The 21108-nt window shown below is 46.6% G+C and overlaps 1 protein-coding gene and 1 long non-coding RNA gene across 12 annotated transcripts in view; one reads left to right on the forward strand and one right to left on the reverse strand.

The window, feature by feature from the left end:
* Nucleotides 1-21108, forward strand: part of SRCIN1 (SRC kinase signaling inhibitor 1) — a 318961-nt gene that overhangs the window by 191812 nt on the left and 106041 nt on the right. For 2 of the 11 annotated variants that reach the window (XM_081885570.1, XM_081885558.1), the window contains exon 1: nt 19361-19605. The exons of the other annotated variants lie outside the window; for them this stretch is intronic. The gene's annotated coding sequence lies outside the window, so the exon portion shown is untranslated. Of the gene's footprint in view, nt 1-19360; nt 19606-21108 lie in introns of those variants that run through there. 11 annotated transcript variants of the gene reach the window in all.
* LOC309355157 lies at nt 19268-20875 on the reverse strand. The gene is made up of 2 exons (XR_014162443.1): nt 19820-20875; nt 19268-19365 (listed from the first exon to the last, which is right to left on the reverse strand). It is a non-coding gene; the product is annotated as an uncharacterized lncRNA (long non-coding RNA).

The following is a 21108-nucleotide window of genomic DNA, read 5'->3' on the forward strand; positions in this document are numbered from 1 at the left end:
TTGTATCTCTCTTCACACAAGTGCCCATTAATGAAGCCTTGACAGCCATTCAAAACAAATACAATCCCCCCGAATACATCTTGGACCTGACCAACCACTGCCTAACCAACACGTACTTCATCCACAATGGACAAAGATACAAACAGATAGAAGGAGCACCTATGGGATCACCCCTCTCACCGGTCATCGCAAACCTGTACATGGAACACTTTGAAACCAATGCTTTAGACAAGTCAGAACACAAACCCAAACTTTGGCTCAGATATGTTGACGACACCTTTGTAATTTGGCCACACGGGAAGGAAAAACTGGATAGCTTCCTCACACATCTCAACAGCCTACACCCCAAAATACAATTCACTATGGAAATAGAAGCCAACAACCAACTTCCCTTCCTTGACGTCCTAATCTACAAAAAACCTGATGGCTCCCTAGGACACACTATCTACCGGAAAAAAACACACACCAACCGCTACTTACATGCACAATCACACCACCACCCTGCACAAATAAACTCCGTAGCCAAGACTCTCATCTCCAGAACCAAACGCCTGGCTGACAAAGACCACTTGACAACTGAGTTACAGAATCTCTCAAATGTGTTAATTGCCAATGGATACCAGCAAAACAGGGTTACGAAGCTAATCCAAAAAGAAACACCCCCCAAAAACCAAGACACAGAAGAAAACAATGGCATGGCCCTCCTTCCTTATATCAAGGGCACTACAGATAAAATTAGCAAAATCCTCCATAAACACAATATCAAAACAGCCTTTTGCACCAACCAAAAAATAGCCAATATCCTCAGAAACCCCAAGGATAAAATCCAGTTGGAAAACCAAGGGGTCTATGAAATACCCTGCAAAGTCTGCCCAGCCACGTACATTGGACAAACAAACAGACGAATAAATGCACGTATCGCAGAACACAAGAATGCCGTCAAAAAAGAAGAAAAAACTTCCTCTCTTTTCCAACACATGAAAGAAACAGGACACGAAATTAATTTTGCAGATTCCAAATTGCTCTTTAACATGGAACATCACCACAAGAGAATAATCATGGAAGCCATCGAGATAGAGAAACACCCTCACAACATGAACAAGCGTGACGACACATCCCGCTTGCCAGACATCTGGAAATTAGCCCTCCCCACAAAAACTGACACCAGATCCAGAGGCACACAGAACGCCATCACCAATCAACCACACCAGACCCAAACCCAGACCCTCTCCACAGATAAATTACAGACACCATCCAGTAGCCAAACCATGGTGGCACCTCCGGATGCTGCACCCCCCTGCAATCCCTACACAGATCTGGCTGACACAGGCCACAAAACCACAGCTCGCCCCTATACACGAAGCCAAGCCAGAGCACAACTAAGTGCAGTACAGCCATCTTCTCAGAAAAACTCTTCACAAAGTTCAAGAGGTCAAGACACAAAGACTTTAGCAACTAATCCACACCTAATGACCCACCTAAGTGGTACTCAGGATATCACTCAAGAAATCACTCAAGATATCCCTCAAGTAATTAAGGAACAAAAGAAGAAAAGGCACACTAGCCTGGGAACTTCCTCTCTGCCCAGAACATTGGAGGCTATACACCACACCCCCTCAACAGTATTTATAGGAACTCAAACACTGAGATCCTGCTCTGTTCCAGTAACAAGAAGCCGAAAGCACCAGCCTGAAGATGACGAGTGAGACCTCGTCGAAACGTCGCCTAGACACCCCAACTTTTACACGGGAAGACACCCGAGGACACCAAAACCTGCATTCCTGTACCCGTGAAAATCTACGAAAGCATATATATATATATATATATATATATACGGTTAGAGCGTACCTGACCATGAAATGTGGGCAAAGAGATGAGTGTCTCAGGGAACTATGGTTGGCTGTCGTTCCCTACCTAGCTAGGCACAGTGGTAAACTGGTTTTGTTGTTATCTGTTGTTATCACACTTAGAGACAAAGGTCTATCCATCCTTTCATAGATATTTATCCCATCTTCCTTTGAGTTAATATCAAGGTTGCTTCCAATATACTTATTTTTTAAAATGTGCATAGAACACATCAGTGCAATTGAAAGCCATCCTTGTTTTAAATCCAATACAGTTGATAAATAATTTTCCAATTTGTCATGTGGAAGACATGTCTAAATAGAGTATTTTGACTACTTGTCTCCAGAAGGCAAATGGTGTTGAGACTTGGAAGTGGGTTCCACAACCGTACAGCCACAGCCGAAAAGACCCCGCAGATGTTGTTTGGCAGGAGTGCAAACAGGAATGTGCCAAGGATTGTACAAGATGGAGGCTATTTCCTCAAACAGCAAGAGCCCTGCAGGATCAGACCACAGGTCTGAAGGGTGGGGAATCATAGAAATGTGGGGTTGGAAGGGACCCCAAGGGTCATCTAGTCCAACCCCCTGCAAAGCAAGAATCACAACTAAAGCATCCCTGGCAGATGGCCACCCAACCTCTGTTTAAAAACCTCCAGCTTCCAAGGGAGTCCGTTCCACTGTCAAACAGCCCTTACTGTCGAAATGTTCTTCCTATTATTTGGTTTGGTTCCTAGTCCCTGGAGCAGGAGAAAGCAAGCTTGCTCCATCTTCCATGTGGCAGCCCTTCAGATATTTGAAGATAGCTATTATATCACCTTTCACTCTCCTCTGAAAGTGGTGGACTCTCCTTCCTTGGAGGTTGGATGGCCATCTGTCATGGATGCTTTAACTGAGATTCCTGCATTGCAGCAGCTTGAACTGGATGACTCTTGGGGTCTCTTCTAGCTCTACGATTCTGTTATTATCCTCTCTCTTAGCTGCTGATTGGCCTGTTCTTTACATAAAGAAACTAATCTAACTGAAGTGTGATTACATACTGCTTGTGGGGAGGAGGGGGGATGCTGCTCACCTACTGATTATTAGAAGTGGGTGGGAAACAAGATTCATTTTTCGGGTGGGGACTGTTGGGATTGGTTTTGGCAAAGAAGGACAATAGCTTGAGCAAAGACATGCCCTTGAAACTTCCTCTTATCTCTCAGCCCAAAGTTTCAAGTTTTCGTTAGTCTTTCCCAACCTGGTATTATTCTAGACAGGTTGCCAGACTCCAATTCCCATCAACCCCAGCCAGCATGGCCAAGGATGATGGAAGTCCAGCAACATCTGGAGCTTGGGGGATGCTGGTTTAGTGGACTTGAGTGAGCCAATTAGCTGAATAAAACTTCTAGTCCTAATTACTTGTCCCTTACCAATTATTCAGCCAGTGCCTCAAGGACTGCCTCTCCCCATATGAACTGACCCAGACCGCACGATAATCATCCAAGGCCCTTCTTTGTGTGCCTTCTCCACAAAAGGTCCAGAGGGTGGCAACATGAGAACAGGCCCTTTCTGTGGTGGCCCCCATTTGTGGAATGCTCTTCCCAGGGAGACTCGCCTGGCGCCTTCATTACATACTTTTAGGTGCTAGGCGAAAATGTCTCTCTTCAACCAGGCATTCAGCTGATTAACATCCTATGGCTTTTTAAATGTGTTTGTGGGAGGAGGGGCTATTGGTTTGCTTTTGCTTTTCATAGAATCACAGGCTTGTAGAGTTGGAAGGATCCCTGAAGATCATCTTGTCCAACCCCCTGCAATGAAGGAATATGCAGCTACCCCATACGGGGATCAAACCTGCATTTTATTAATGTACAGTGGTACCTTGGGTTAAGTACTTAATTCGTTCCGGAGGTCCGTACTTAACCTGAAACTGTTCTTAACCTGAAGCACCACTTTAGCTAATAGGGCCTCCCGCTGCTGCCGCGCCACCAGAGCATGATTTCTGTTCTCATCTTGAAGCAAAGTTTTTAACCTGAAGCGCTATTTCTGGGTCAGCGGAGTCTGTAACCTGAAGCATATGTAACCTGAAGCGTATGTAACCCAAGGTACCGCTGTATTTTGGATTCTCATTTTGTATTTTTTTTTCTGTTGTGAACCACCCTGGGATCTTCGGATAAAGACCAGTACACAGTTTTAATTAAGAATACCACTGAATGCCCTAAAATGGGCCAGCACAACTTTTGACACATCAAAGCTGGCTGCAGCCCAACAGTCTTCGTATGGTTACCCCATCAAGGACTCTAGGAAGACTTCCTGTTTTTGCTAGCTGCTGGGGAAAGCAAAAATAGCCAAGATTCTCAAGCCCTTAGTGCAGGCATAGGCAAACTCGGCCCTCCAGATGTTTTGGGACTACAACTCCCATCATCCCTGACCACTGGTCCTGTTAGCTAGGGATGATGGGAGTTGTAGTCCCAAAACATCTGGAGGGCCGAGTTTGCCTGTGCCTGCCTTAGTGGACCATAATACAGAGTGAGCATGTGGACCACATTTGGCTTGGTGCATCACAGTCATGGCTTTAAAACAGGAATAGCCAATGTGACGCCATTCAGTTTTTGTTGGGCTCCAACTCCCATAGTCCCCAACCATTGCCATGCTGGCTGGGGCTGATGGGAGTTGTAATACAAAAAAAAATTAGAAGGGCACCACATTGACTACTCCTGCCCTAAAATGTTAGCCATCGTATACATATAGAGTGGAAGCTGAATGAACAACAACCTTTAAATGACATTGGAGAATGAGTCAGAAAGGCAGTCGAAACCTTTTCCCAATGTTTGAGGCTTGTGTAAGATTTTTAAATATGTTTAATGCCTCATTATTTGGAGGAGGAGGCTGCTGGGAAATTTGGCTTCTTGTTTCAGAGGTGGTCTCTGGGGTGTGTGTGCGCAAAAAAGCCCCCCTGACATGAATAGAAACGCTTTGCAAATGTCATAGCTTTGCTCAATGCTGCTGCCGTTGTTATAATATGCGGCGCAATCAGAAAGCGAGTGCGGAGTTAATTTTAATCGTGCGTCTATGTAACTGATGGGGAGGGTGAAAGCAAGGGGAAGGCATATGTATAATAGCATAGACATCCATCAGGCAGATCAACAACAATGAGAATAGGAAAGGAAAGGCTCAGCTAATTTAAGATCCAGATGGGAGGGAGATAATTTGAAATGGGAATGTTCAGCAGTTAAAAAAATAAAACACCTCCTGTCTCTGCCTGTGGGTTGGGGAGATAGGATGGTACCCAAATCCTGTGTCCTGACAGGTTGTACAGGGATGCCTTGGAATGCATGAAGAAGGGTTGACGAATGGCAAATGCATATCATCTTGTTTAGCACTCGTGGCACAGTGTCTTTTTTTTTTCTTTTTTCTTTGGTATTCCAGTTGAATGGAAATGGGAAGCTGACATTGACGAAGGAATCCAATTGGTTTTTGCTCACCCTTTGGAGGTCTGGTTGTTCATCTATCATTGCTCTCCCAGTGCTCAGTGAAAGGCCCAAGTGGTAGCTGAAGATCACCACCGCTTATAAAAGGATATCTTTTACTGAACAAATTTAGAATGAAAGTGTAGGCAGCAGCCTTTTGCGTTTCATCAAATTCTTCATCAGGCAGAAGAATCAGGAGTTCTGCATGGAGTGGGAACCTACTGGACTACAACTCCCATCATCCCTGGCCATTGAACGTGCTGGCTGGAGTTGATGGGAGTTGGGAGTCATCTGTAGGGCCGCAGTTTTCCCTATAACTGGCATAGAGCAACCTGGTGTTCCTAAGTTTCCCTCTGCCACCATCCCGGCTAGAAACTTGCGGGTGGAGAGAGGTTGTTTAAGCAAAAGTCAGAATTCTCCAGGCGTGAATTTCCGTATATCTGTTCTCTAAGTTGCTGCCTTCCACCCAGCAGTGCTGCTCAGTACAATAAGTCAGAACCTACCAGGTGATAAACACAAAGGAAAGCTCCCAGCTGCTTCCTCCCAACATTCCTCTGCATCAAACCAGTCTGTGAGACCCGTCCTGTGGTTCCCAACCACTGGTGCTCCAAGGCATATTGCCTCCAAGGTAGAACATCGCTATTGGGACTAGTAGCCACCGGCAGCCTTATTGCATGTCGAAACCCTGCAGCCACCCCCTCATTGGAAAATAACTCACACAAGGACACAGATATTAGGTTTATGTTATTGGGCAAATTTGGCCACAACTTTATTGAATTACAGAATGTGAGCGGTATTGGCTTAGGCATTGATTGGAGCCGACTATATCTGACTCCTGTCCGCTGCACAGGAAGTCTGGTAAGAGTAAACCACTGGTAGGGGGAGCCCTGTTGATGCAAACCAACTCAAGATCCCTCTGGTGTTCCCGTCAGGGTTGTGTCAAGGCCCTAGCCCCCGACCGGGCTCCGGACCAGATCAACACCCCCAGATTCCTTTAACGGAATACCCTTAAGCATGGAGGGGCAGGCGATGGCCACACCTCCCCTCCCCACCACAAGGTCAAACAATGCCTAACCGCAACCCTAACAAAGTTGTGACGATTGCTATGAGGTAGGCGAAAACCAAGTGGCCAGTGCCAATTTACCCAGTGGAAAAAATCCTACCAGGCCCCTCAAACAACCAAGGCGACCAACCGAAGTCCATAGCAAGGCCAAAGAAGATTAAAAAGCGACCAACACTACAAACTTTTCCTAATTTCCTCAAAAAGAGAAGAGCAGTCCTCTGACAGTGCAAAAGGACTAGCCATCCTTCAAATGTCCTTGGTGCAATCAAAACTGTTCCTCGATGAGTTTGAAACAGCAGCTGAAAAAGGGAGAAAAATACAGTAATTTTTTTTCTAATGGTTGGCCTCCTGTTCCCCTCCACTGTCCTTGTTGCCTTCCGAGCAGCTAAATTGCTTTGAAAATGTTCTTGTGTCAGCTGAGACCTGGGTGGCATGTGCCAGTCTGGGATGCACTGTAAAACACACACACACACACAACCACATACATACAATTATAAACGCTGGGAAATGGGAGATTGCAAAGCCTCGCCTGACCTTAACCTCTAAAGAGAAGATGTGACAGCATGAAGACCCAAATTGCTCCCTGTCCCAACACCCCTGGAGGTTGTGAGTGGCAGAAGGGGGTAAGGAGCGTTGGATGGGGGAATTATTTGTTTATTTCGGCACTGCACTGCAGCAAAAAACAAAACAAAAACCCAACCAACATTTTTTAAATAAAAAAAACCTTCTGTAAAAACCACATGAAAATGCACAAAAAGTTGGAGGGATTTGCAGCTGCTGTGGTGTGTGTGGGATACTTGAAAAGGCCAATGAGCTTTTGACAGCTGCATCTTTTACAGCTGCCAAGAATAAATATGATTTAAGAAGAAGAAAAACATAAATGGGAGATCCGACTCTAATCAAACTTTAAGCAATAGCTCCCAGTTTCCTCTTAAGTGGGAGCCCAGGGATCTCTCAGCTAGCCCTCCTTGCTCCCTAAGATTCCCCCCTAGCAAAAAAAACATGCACAAATATTATTTTCATTATATCATATTATATCCCAATTATTTACAGCAGTTGTGATTACTATACATTCACAGAGGTTTTTTTTTTAATGTGCAAGGCATTTTTTAATCTATCACCTCATTCACCAAGGGCAATCCCTGTAGAAACTAACCTCTGTGTGATCTTTTCTCTTGCTGAATTGGAGGCCTCTTGCCAGTCAGTGCTCAAGCTCACCCCAAACCACAGGAAGATGTGTGTGCTGGTAATAACCTTTAAAGCCTTAAACGGTTTGAGACCTACCCGAAATATAAGATGCACAAATTTTGGACTGCAGTTCCCATCATCACAATCATTGGCCATGCTGACTGGGGCTGATAGGAGGTGTAATGCAAAACATCTGGTGGGCACCAGGTTGGGGAAGGCTGGGTTAGTGAGTACCAAAGTCAGAGACTTGTCTGTGGTGGCCCTGTTTCTTTGGAATGTCTAATGCAAGGAAATACATTTGGCTCCTGTTTTGCTTGTCTTTAAGAGATCTGCAAACATTCCCCCCCCTCTGCATTTGGATATGGTGCAGTCTGTCAGCAGATGTTTTAATCTCCAGCTGCTGTCTTTAAGGTCAAAATCATAGAGTTGGAAGGGACCACAAGGATTATCTGGTCCAACCCCTTGCAATGCAGGAATCTTTTGCCCAACATGAGGCTCGAACCTTGGCCTTGAGCTTAAAAGTGCTTACTTAATTTTAAGATTCAATTAGTACTCAATTTAATAATTTGTTGCAGAATCCCCATCCCCAACAACTGGAAAAAATAGCTCGTGGAAAGAGTCTCAGTCTCCTGGCACTGAGCTGTTTTAAATTGTCAGACCATTGACCCCCATGTAGCTTGGCAATGCCAAGAGTGCGTAGAAAGTACTGAGCTACATGCACCAAAATGCTGAGCTAGATAGATCAATGCTCAGACTCTACACTGACTGGCAATGGCTCTCCAGGGTTTCAGAAGGGAATTTTTGCCAGCCTCATCTGGAGATTCCAGGGGTTGAATCTGGGACCTTCTGCAGGCAAAACAGATGTTCTGTCACTGGGGCCTGGCCCTTCTCCAAACAGAGTAGTCATTTTGACCACATGCAAGCCAAAGATGCAGCTGCTTTGTTAGTAGCACAGTTTGAAGATGGCTTGTGGTGCCGCACTTCAGTATTATGTCTGGCGATCTTGTTTGTGAGGTTGATCTCCTAAAGCCTGGGCCCTGTGGATGTTGGTTAGTTATTAGTGAATCTTGCCTTAGGGTGGTTCAGGTTGTATGTGGGTGTTATCCCTGGACTCTCAAGATGTGCATAAGGTAAACGACTGAACGTAGTGGCTCATTACACTTCTCATGCTAAACTGTGGTTTGCACTAGCTGCAGATTAGAACGCAAACTGTGTTTCAACTTTTAAACCTGCAGCAAGCAAACTATGGCTTAATGCTGCTTACCTGATTTCATTTTCCTCTTCTCGGCATCATGCTTACTCCTGAAGGTTTACAATTAAGAAATGGGGAACCTTGAAGCATGGACCAGCTTAGCCAAGGAATATCCTTCCAGTGCCAGAAGCCGACAATCTTATTGGACAAAAATCCACTCCTAGTTTTCCTTCTAAGCTTTGTTCATTTCAGCAGCCTAATTTAGGAAGTCTCTTTAATAGATTGTGTTGTTAAACAACTGATCCTCAGAAAACTGGGCTGATTTACTGTAAATCACCCAGGATGTTACCACTAGATCTTGCCTCCCCCTGGCATACCTAACCTTTTAATATTCATCCTCAGTGGTAAGGAAGCCCTCATGCACATTGCTCATTTATTCTGATCCATCCCTTGCTGCTCTGTCTTCCACTGCTCACTCCCCAAATCTAGCTTCTTGGGGCAAGGCTGTGTCCTTTCGTTTGTTTTGTTTGTTATTGTTGCTCATTAAAACACCATGAAAACTGAGAGTTGTTGGCATCTGTCTGTCTCAAGAGACAATGGAGTGCACCTCCGGGGGTGTAGTCAAACTGCTGTGTTAGCAACACTGAAGTGACCTCCCTGGTATGCAAGCCTGGGCAGTGTGTATGGAGGTTTTAGGTTGCCCAGATGACAAGCCCGCCCCCCCAGCCTTACTGATGTGGTCCAAAAGAAAGCAGAGCAATACATTTGGTACCAGCTTGGCTCCAGTAGTTGCTAGAAGGAGGCGTATAAGGCATCACCCAAGCACCTTAGGGACCCCACTCCAGATTTGTGTAGGGTTTACTCCTTAGCCTTTTGTTCTGCTGAAGGTATCCCACAAGGCAGCAGAGGTTTAGGATCAGAGTTTTCCTTCTCCTAGATGGGCTCCCTTCCCAGGTTGATGAGCCCCATCTACCCTGTTAGTGCTATATAAATAATAAGTAACAACAAAACCTTCCAAATCACTGGATAATAATAAACCTTACAACCCATTCTTGGAGTCCCTTCCCCCACTTTAATTTTTAGTAGTTATGTGGCCACAAGTGAGCGTCGCCAGCAGAAAAGCCTTGTCTTATTTTTGCCTCCCTAAAGCAAGCCTGGGAAAGCTTTTGGCCCTCTGCAGGTTGCTGAGAGCCAGTGTGGTGTAGTGGTTAGAGCATCCAGCTAGGACCTGGGAGACCAGGGTTCTAATTCCGGCTCAGCCACAAAGCTCACTGGGTGACGTTGCATCAGTCACCCACTTTCAGTCTAAGGATTGTTTTGGGGATTAAATGAAGAGGGGGAAGAGTCATGTAAGCCACCTAGAGTTCCATGGAGGAAAAGGTGGGATGTAAATGCAGAAAACAAGCAAACTCCCATCACCCCTGGCCATTGGCTGTGCTTCTGGATGATTGGAGTTGTGGCTCAGCATCATATAGAGGGCCGGTATCCCCCCCCCCACCTGTCCTAAAGACTGCTTCATCCAAAGGCGAGGGTGAAATCCCTCGCCATCCCTGGATGCTCTCCTTGTGCGGACAGATGTGTGAGCTTTGAAGTCTTGCTTGCAAAGGGACCGCAGCGACAGAGCATATGCCAGGGATCCGTGTGGCCCTTGAGACGCTGCTGGACTGCAACTCCCATCATCCCAGATCATGACCACAGTGGCTGGGGTGGATGGGATCTGGAGTCCGACAGCACCTGCAAGGCCAGAGGTTCCTCACCCTTACATTCAATCTAGTTAAAAAAGATCCCGAGCTGCTGCCAATCAAAGAGTTGATGGGTTGGCAAATGGGCTCAGCTTGCTATAAACCTGCTTCCAATGCTCATATGACCCCCGCATAGTCCAGATCAGGACGTGTGGAGGCCTGTGGGGCAAGGAGGAGGGGTCAGAGCTCAGAATCTGGTGGTGCCAGCCCCCAAAACCTGAGACCAGACCGAGCCCTCGTCCTCTTCCCCCTCCCCCTAGCGCTCCAGCCGGGCATCATGCACAGCCTCCAAAAGACAGGTGGAGTCCTGGTTGCCACGGCGACAGTGTCCTTTTAAGGGAAGCTAGAGGAAGCTCCCGTTGCATTGCTAAGGTCAGGCTTGGGGGGCTAGGATGGCAGGCGTGTGATGGAGCCTGGGAGGGGGGGAGAGCTGCACCTGCATTACTCTCCCCTCCGAGGACGGGTGATTCCCCCCTCCCTCCCCACACAAAAGAAACCTGGCATCTCCCCCCCTCTCCATCACCACCTCTGCATAACCCAAGAACGAGAGAGAGAACCGTCTCCACCAGCAGCGGTAAAGGGAGCGCGGGGAAAGAAGGCAAAAAGCGAGCCGCTGACGGATGAATTTATAGACACTGCAGCCTCCCATTGTGTGCAGTGGGCTGCTGCTAGGTATGGCAGGAGCAGGAGGCTGTTTAAGGTGGCCCAGCGGGATCTAACCTGTGGCAGGTAAGGAGACGGGCGGAAGCAAAGTCGAAGCAGGGAGGAGGAGGACAGGTGAAGGAAGGCGATGGGAAGAAATGGCAGTGGTGCTTGGGGAGGAATGGAACAGTGGTAGGAATCGGCAGCTCAGCTCTTGCATCTTTCCACCGGTGCTCAAATTATGGAGGGAAGAGAAAGTGCACAGAGCTGCTGCTGCTGCCCCCTTCCCCAACCCCCCTGACTTCCGCGGATGCTTTTGAGGGGTGTGTGTGTGTCGGAACCTTTTAAAAATAAAACTGAGAAGAGAGGTTTGTTCTTTCCACACCTTCTCCTCCCCAATTTTCCCTGTCATTCGATCACTGCACCAAACTGTGCAACAGAAGAACTGGTCAGTGACACCCCGCCATCCCAAATCTGAAAGGGAGGGAGGGAAAAGCAGAGTCAAATTAGAAGGACGTCACTGTCACCGTGTGTCCTGTGGGGCTGCAGATGGCTTGGGGGGGCAATGAGGGGCAATAAGGAACACTAATGTAAGGGACAGATGGTTACCTTATAGGGTGCGCACACGCCACACACACACACACACACACCTTGTTCTCCCAGTGGCTGCTTGGATGTGACCATTACATATTGAGCATTGTTGGGCATATTTTAATTGTATGTTTTTTGGGGGGGAGGGGGAAGAGGCTTGTGTGATTCTGTGTTGTTGCTAAGCCACATCAGTTACAAGACTCCGAGGGTCAGCTTGAATTTTGCTGGGCAGTTAGTGTGAGTGAGGTGGGTGTGTTTCGTATGCGTGGCCCTCTCCCCTCCCCCCCCCCCCCCCCGCAACCCAGGGGAAACTGACAGAGGCTTGCAGCACCTTGAAGCCTGTCTTATCTATTATTATGGCTTTGGAGAAAAGGGCAGCGTTGTTTGGGGCAAGGATAATGATTGCTTGGTTACATTTGTACCCAGTGCTTTTTTCAGGGGGAGGGGGGACGGACGCAGGAGTACACATACCCCTAAACATTTTCTGAATCTAGGTTTGGCCTCATTGGGGGGCAGTATTTCAATATGAGTAGGAAAATGAGAGTACCCCTAAACATTTTTAAGGGGGGGAAAGCACTGTTTGTACCCCTTCCCCATCCTCAGAGGGGATGCACATGGGTGTTACATCATTTCATTCTCACAACAACCCTGCGAGGTAGGTCAGGACAGGATGGGACTCAGTAACTGGCCCAAGGTCACCCAGTGGTTTTCAAAGCTGAGGGAGGATTGGAACCCACTTCTCCTTAGTTTCAGGCTGGCATTCTGACCACTATACTAGGGATAATGACAAAAGGGCATCGTGTTAATTAAGATGGGAGTCTTGTGTTGCCCCCTTCTCCCAGCATACTGGAAAAGCTAAAGTAGCAAGAAATAAGTTCTTAGAGGTATCAGACCTACCTTTGTGGATCTACTCAACAGGAAACTCTTCCCCCTGATGTGTGGTTTCTCTACATTTTCAGTGGAAGAAATGTACTTGCACATGCTCAAAAGCACTCCTCATCTTATTTCACACAGTCAAGACGGAGCCATAGCATTGAGAATAGGGCAGAGTCTTGGGCTGTGTTCACACTCCGGTTTGCTGTGCACTCATTGCATTTGCAGTGCTGGGTTTTTAATTCGCGTTCGCAAGACGTCATCCAAAATGCATATGTACCCTGCACTTTGATCGATGTCTCGTTTCTCAAACTAGCTTCACACGGACTGGAGACCTTAAGCCATTCCTATTTTGTCTCTAGCCAAGGTGTGAAACCTTTTCATAGGGTAAAGACATCCCTGCCTTGTCCACTCCTCCTCTAGTGTGACACAAGCAGAAATGAATCTGACTCTAATGAAGCTGTGCTGATGCGAATCGCTAATGGAGAAAGAGCTCTGAAATGCACAGGGATGGGGACCAACTTCACTGTGCTCTAAGGTGGTAAGGTGAGCACCTCCATGCCAAGTCTTTTCTTAGGTTAAGACTTCCCTTCTTATTCCTTTCTCTGGGCTGCTTCACAGGATCCCATGGGTCAGACCAGAGAGCTGTGATATGTGCCTGCCTTGGGCATCTTCTGCAACCCATTCCTAAATATCGTTGAGAGAAAGGAAATATTTTTGCATGACTCCCTAAAACCTCAGAAAATCTATTTTTGCTTCTCCCATTTCCATGCCTACCACCATCACCACATGCATCAGCGATAAAAGCTTTGACTCACACACCCTTCATTAATATAGTATTTGCAATTTCCAATTTTGCACTTGGGCGTTATGCTGTGATCTACCTAGAATGTTACTGCAAGGTGATAACGTTTTTAATGCTCTTTCCACCGCATTTTTCATTTGTGCAACAGTTGGGCAGCTCAAACAGTTGGGCAGCATGGTGGCTGCGGTCATCTAGCGAATCAGGGTCAGGAGGCTGCCTTAGGCTTAGTTCTCACAGAGATTGAAAAATATCACTTCAGACTGTGTCTTGGGGCTCACATGCAACAGACTGCACATGGGAGATTCTTCTTTTGAATGCCATTTTTATCTGTTCTTTCTTCCAATTTTTAGTACTCCCTGCAAGTAGAAATGTAGCACTGTAAGGGGTGAACTAGGAAGGAACATCTCCCCCTGACGTTGCTAGCATGAAGGTTTGGGGTTTTGTTCTGTTTTACTTAAAGTGGCATGCAAAAATGGCATCTCTGGACTCCTTTGAGAGGAAGAATAGCACCAAAATTGAATAAATCTTCTTCTTCTTCCTCTACCGCCATCTTGAAGTGGTTAAGTCCAGTGTACCATCTCAGGATACTGTTACTTCACTCTGTTGCATGTGTAGACGGATCTGATTTAATGTTCCTGTAGATTTGTGCAGATGGAAAACCAGTCGGTCAGGGATGGGAGCAGGCTAGGACACATCTCCCTGACATGCTAGCTTTCTACAGGAAGAGCATTTGTGTGTGTGGATGTGTGGACGGGCATTCGATTATATATGTCTCCCCCTGCCGGCTTAAACAAGCCACTCCACTGAAAGAACAGTGACGGTGTTTGGCTCCTCGTGTCCTTTAGGGTTTCTATTCTGCCAAGTCTTGTAATTAAGAAGTAGTGTCTGGGGATTTTCTAATTCCTCTTCCTCCCCAATCCTCTTTCCTTTTGTGCCAGGTCCTTTAGATTGTGATCTTGAGGGCTTATTATTGATAAGACTGGGATGAAAATGTTTTAAGTTGGATAAGTAATATTGAAGCTTTGATTCCTCAGTGAGAGGTTGACCTTCATTTGATTTTTATTATGACATCAATTATGACATCGATTACTCTCAATATGTGTTGTATTTAGGTTGTAACTCACCCTGAGTCCTAGAGCATACTGATGCAAGTATGGTGCATAAGAGATGGTGAGAGGCAGTGTGGTGTAATGGTTAGTGTGCTGGCAGGCCAGGGTTCAAATCCCCACTCAGTCATGAAGCTCCCTGGTGTGACCTAGAGCCATTTGCTCCCTCTCAGCCTAACCTACATCACAGGGTTGTTGTGAGGATAAAATGGAGAGGGGGAGAATCACATATGCCACCTTGAGGAAAGGTGCAACATAAATACAAATAAAAATAAATAAATTGCATATGTGCATAATGCAAAAGCCAAACGAATAAACAACACCCATATAGCACCCCCATGTAGAGCATCAAATTTGTGTGATCTCATTCTCTGCCCCAGAGGGATTGCAGTATATTCTAGGTGGAGAGAAGGCTGGAGTCCTGCAAAAAGGGAACTAGGTTTTAATAGGATATACGTACCAGCTCAGCTAATAGAGCATGAGACTCTTAATCCCAGGGTTCGAGCCCCATGTTGAGTGAAAGATTCCTGCATTGCTGCGGGTTGGACTAGATGACCGTCGTGGTCCCTTCCAATTCTACGATTCTGTGATTCTATGAAATGAGAAGTGGGGAAGAGGCAGGTGGTAGCAGATGAGCAAACCAGACGAGGCTGGGAATATTTGCTGAAAGGAATGAGGAAGCAAGCTTTGGAAGGGGCTCCTTCAAAAGAGAGAGGGAGGGAGGGAGGGAGAGAAGCAGCTTAGAGGCTCTTTAGTGGCCCCGGGTGCACTTGATCACGGCTGCTGTGTACAAAAAGGCAGCGCAAGGATGTTTTCGCCTTCAACAAATGATCCAGCGCTGCTACTTCCCAGCTCCCTGAAAACAATTGATGTAGATCTGCGTGTGGCTGGAGGGAAGTGGGTGGGGAGAAAAGGGGGACATCTGTGTTGATGGCTGCAGGTTGGCGGATGCCTTGTCCCCTTGTGGCACCCTGTAAACACAAGCTGGCTATGCAATAGAGCGGTACCTGCTTCATAGCATCTGATTCCATCAAAGCTTCATCTCCCCAGAACTGAACAGGCAAATATTTGGGAGATGAAATTAATTCCCGGGTTTGGGCTTTCTAGATAATGTGTTTATGGCTGGATCCTTCTGTTTTCTTTGTTTCCTCTAGTAGTAGCAGTAGTAGTAGTAACAGTAGTAGTAACAGCTGCAGTAATAATGCATTTATATAGTGCTTTAGTTTACAAAGTGACGGAATATGTCACCTCAGTGAATCCTTAAAAGATCCCTGTAAGGTAGATTTCAGTATTATTCTTATGAACAATTTGAACAGTATTGTTCTCATCAACAATTTTGGGCAGTGTTAAAGTTAAAAGCACCCACCTCTGAGTGATCTCCCATCCTCCCCCCTCCCCGTGATCATTTTGCAGCATCATGACATCATCCTGTTCCTTTGGTGACTTTCTGTTGGCTGGGGCTGCCCATGTGACTGACTCAGGAAGAATTGCTTCCACTCTGAATAGGCTTCACTTGCCCTCAGTGATGTCTGTATATAGTTAAGCCCGATTGGCTAAATAGCTCCATGATGTCATCCTGTTAACCAAAAAAGAACAAACACAGTCTTGGCTTTTAAATCTGAAGAGGACAGGCGAAGTGAGCAAATACAGCATAAAATGACATAGAGTTTTCAGCTGGTCCTAGTCCTGGGCGTGAGAATGGGATGTTAACTGTTGTGCTTCCCATTTTCCTGTATCAATTTTGACTCTTCAAACCTGTGTGGCAGCTACACTTGAAATGCCTTATACAGTTTTAGTTTAGAAGGTGCTGCATCTCAAAAAGGCTACTGTAGAGTTGAAAAGGGGACGCGGGTGGCGCTGTGGGTTAAACCACAGAGCCTAGGACTTGCCGATCAGAAGTTCGGTGGTTCAAATCCCTGTGACGGGGTGAGCTCCCGTTGCTCGGTCCCTGCTCCTGCCAAGCTAGCAGTTCGAAAGCACATCAAAGTGCAAGTAGATAAATAGGAACCGCTCCGGCGGGAAGGTAAACGGTGTTTCCGTGCGCTGCTCTGGTTTGCCAGAAGCGGCTTAGGCATCCTGGCCACATGACCTGGAAGCTGTACGCCAGCTCCCTCGGCCAATAAAGCAAGATGAGTGCCGCAACCCCAGAGTCGGTCATGACTGGACCTAATGGTCAGGGGCCCCTTTACCTTTACCTTTAGAGTTGAAAAGGGCATAAGGAAAGTGCAGCCAAAGTGCCACCTGGATCATTTCTCCTATGAAGAAAAGCTACAGTGTTTAGTCTAAGGGGAGAATGACTGAGGTTTCTCCCTCTCTCACAATATTTAAAACCAGTGGTCAGAGCATAGGAGTCAACTTCTAGGGGCCAAGGTCTCTTTGCCCCCCCAAAAAATATTTGAGGCCCCCTCAACGTTGCCAATCAAATGGTGGGTGGGTGCCATGTCATGTGATTGATTATGTGGGGCGGGGCTTACATGGGCCTCCCCAAAATTTTATTCAAGTTGGCACCCCTGGGTCAGAAGCGGATTTAGGGGAGTGCAACCGGTTCACCGGCTCTGGGCACTGAGCCAAGAGGGCGCCATAGGGGAGTGCAACCGGTTCACCGGCTCTGGGCACTGAGCCGAGAGGGCGCCATAGGGGGGCCCTGCAACAACAATGTAGCGAGAGGTGAGGGGGCATCAAAGTTTGGCATCGCACAGGGCACTGCCAAAATTTGAAAGCCCAAAGTCCACCTCAGGGGTCACCTAATGAAGCTGAATGATAGGATATTCAAGGCAGACTCACAGCAACTGGTATTCCAAGAACATCTCCAACTTGGCTAGTAGCTCTTGATAGAGCCTCATCCTCCACAAATTTGTCTAATCCTCTTTCAAAGGCATCCAAGCTGTTTCGTCATTGCTACGTCTTGTGGAAGCAGGTTCTGTAGTTTAACAATCTGCAGGAGGGTCACCGGTTCGTTACCCCTGCCTCAAGAGGAGGATCTAAGCAAATGAGCTGTGGTAGGGAGCTGCTGGAGGTGACCAATGAGAGGGAAAGAAACTCTTCTGGAATTCTAAGTTGACTTCCTTGGGGTGACAAGGGAGAGGCCAGAAGGCAGCCTTTATGGTCAGAGCCCAGCTACCCATTCACAGAAGGCTCTGTTTGTGCTGTGCTGACCAGACAATGGTAATACTTCCATGGAATATTTCTTTTCATTCCGTGAATTCAGAGTTGCATATGAGTCATTACAGCAGCTGACCTGCTTTGTTTAAACCCGGGTCTGTCTCAGTCACATATAAAAGCAAGGGTGGGAGTATGATTTTTAAAGCAAAAGGGACATGGTGATTCTATGATTCTATGATGTGCCAAATTCTGACCTGGGAATCAATGGATTAAGAACTTTTACCTGAGTTTACTTCTTTCCTCCTCCCTACCACTTCATTTTCCTTTTGAGTTGTGTCACATCTTGTAAGCTTGAAGGCAGGGGTTGCCTGGGTTGCAGTGATTTGTAAGCCACACTGGGAGTATTTTTGTTTTTCCTAAAGTGCAGGATATATATATATTTTAAAAGCAACAACACCTAACTAATTAAAAAAATAACAGACAGGATAATGTTCTGTTTTGAGTGTAATTCATGATAGTTGGGTTTAAGCTGATTGTAAGAGGAATTGGGACGCGGGTGGCGCTGTGGGTAAAACCTCAGCGCCTAGGACTTGCCAATCGTCAGGTCGGCGGTTCGAATCCCCGTGGTTGGGTGTGCTCCCGTTGCTCGGTCCCAGCGCCTGCCAACCTAGCAGTTTAAAAGCACCCCTTGGTGCAAGTAGATAAATAGGGACCGCTTACTAGCGGGAAGGTAAACGGTGTTTCCGTGTGCTGCGCTGGCTTGCCAGATGCAGCTTGTCACGCTGGCCACGTGACCCGGAAGTGTCTCCGGACAGCGCTGGCCCTGGCCTCTTAAGTGTGATGGGTGCACAACCCCAGAGTCGGACACGACTGGCCCATACGGGCAGGGGTACCTTTACCTTTTTAATAGTGAGGAATTACCGTAGCTGGGATGTGCTGATAGTGTCCAATTTTTACATACAATTGATTTTGAGAACTGGTGTCTCATAGTGACTAAGAGTCTGGTTTTGGGGGTGAATGGATGTGGAAACAATTCTTAATGGGAGCTAAACACGATCCCTGTTTCCTTCCTTGTCTATGGTTCAGATCTCACCTCTCAGCTGTGACCTCACTAAGTAGCCATGGGCATCTGTTCTCAGTCTCCCAATTTTGATATGGGGTTACGCTGCAGCTGCTGATAATTATCTGACCCATATCAAAGGGTTGTTATGGGGATTGTTGAAATAATGGATGGGAAGTACTTAATAACAAACAAACAAACCCTATTATTATTAGTTCAAGTAGGGAGCACTGCATTTTAATGGGTGATCAGTATTTAATTCACTGAAATGTGCGCCCTTAAAAGGCACAGCTAGGAATGGCTGGCCTCCTTGAAATTTTGCATTCAGCCTCTTTCTGTTGGGTCTTTGTTGTCATGGCTGTGCTTGAAATTTGATCAGCTTTGCCACTTCCTGGTCACAGTTCCCATGGCTCTCTCTGTTGCTGAATGGAAACCAGGGAGAACGGAGCAGGGAACTGTTAGGGTGGGAAGCCACAGAGCGAGAAACCTGACTGCTCTGCCTTATCAGGGAACTGCACCTGCTGTCACATCAGGTTCCCACTGAACTGGGATGCCATTTTCTGAGATGCAGATTCCTCTCCAGAATTTGAGAGCGGATTGTGGATACCCGAGAAACTTACAGCGCAGCACTGATGAGCAAAGCAAGGATTCCAAACCATCTGCACGCATGCTGTCGGATTCTGTGGCAGGAGTGGGGAGTGACCTCCAGGCTCTCTGCAAAGAAGAAAACACCTTTTTGAAATGTCGAGGGTCCTCAAACTCTCCTTTCTAGAGCAAGCGTGTAGGGCAGGGGGGTTAATATCCAAGCTGATCCACTCCAGGCTTTGCATGTCTGGTTTTCTAAACGGAGAACTGTCAGATCAAAGTGTAAGGACATGTGCAGGAAATCTGCTGGAGCCTTAACATGGCCTTTGCAAGTGGGTTTCTGGACAGCATTCCCGTGCTTACAAAAAGGTAAGCCAAAATTTTGGCCAGTAGCTGTTTTGGCAGGTGATCTGGAGCCCCCACAGAGGGAATGGCTCTCCTTTATTCTGAGGTGGGGGGTCTACTTACTTCCCAAACCTTCGAGGCCAAAACAACACAGGGATATCCAGCACCATCTTGCTCACTAATGGGTTTCTGTGGAGTGTCTGGCTGGTCACCATTGGAGACAACAAGATGCTCTTACCCTGAATGTGCCTTTCCTCTTTCCCAGCATGACAGCTTCTATTTTACATGCACTAATTTAAGCCAATTTATTAGCTGAGTGTGGGTCCTTAAGATAGCCAGAACCAAACCATTCATGCATAAGAGGGAAGTTTCAGCAGACTTGGTACAGCCCCCAAATTTGCAGGGGTGGAAAAGAACATTTAGATCATCAACAACAAAAACCCTCCAAAGAGGGAAGGGATGGGGTGGGGAAATAACTTGTCCAATGAGGATTGAGCATTCTCAGTGGCCATGAATACTGACTGACTAGGGCTGGAATAGAAAGTTGGAGAGGAAGGATGGAGTTCTGGAACCCTGATCGGAAGCAACATTTTGTTGCAGATCCCCACTTTTTAAGAATGGCATTTAGCACACGCTCAAAAGCTCTCTCTCTCTCTCTCTCTCTCTCTCTCTCTCTCTCTCTCTCTCTCTCTCTCTTAGCTTTCAGTGAAACATGACCTTAAGTCGTTGCACCGGAGACAGATTTTGGGCCATAGCTCTGGCTCAGTCTGCCCAAAAGCCAACCTTAGCTGGCCTGTGGTTCTTTAATCATGTGGCTGTACTTTATTCCATGTTGCAATCCACTCCTCAGCCTTTGTCATTCTTCATATCATCCTTTCCACACCGTTTGCCTTGCTTTTATCGCTGCTAATAAGGCTGTCATTTCAAATCCACTCACATGCCCTTATCTCCCTTTGATTCTCCCATCCAAACAGAGTGATATTAATTGTGCCTCTCCTTCCTGCTTTCCCTTTGAAAAAGAAAAATATTCTGCTGATGTCATCACCACCCTCTTCTGCTGCAATGCAATTGATTTCCCATGCCAATAGCTGCACTGAAGGGTATGCACTGGATAGCTGTGGGGGGATAACTGAGTTCCACTGCAGAGATCAACATTTTCGCCAAGAGGCAAATAACAAGCATGTTAAGCCTAGCCAAATATTCTTAAACCAGGGTTCAGTCACCCAGTCCTCACCAATGCCAAAGCAGAACTGCCTCTCCTCAGCCCATATTTTGCTTCAAGTCAGGAATGCTGTATGGACTTACCCTTAGTTTGGCTGTTGTCAATGTGGGCGAGTCCATGATTTCCCCCACACATGCAAGAATGCTCCCACCTTCAGTAATTCAGTGCATATTGTGCAAATAGAGTGCTGTCATACCCAGGGTGCAAACAAATCACTATCTTTCCCAGTGACATACCTGCCTGCAAGGAAATACGCTCCATTGACAGCTCCATATAGTATAAGCCAAAGAATACGAACACAAGAG

This window comes from Podarcis melisellensis (assembly GCF_964234715.1).
Source record: "Podarcis melisellensis genome assembly, chromosome: 13".
NCBI lineage: Eukaryota > Metazoa > Chordata > Lepidosauria > Squamata > Lacertidae > Podarcis > Podarcis melisellensis.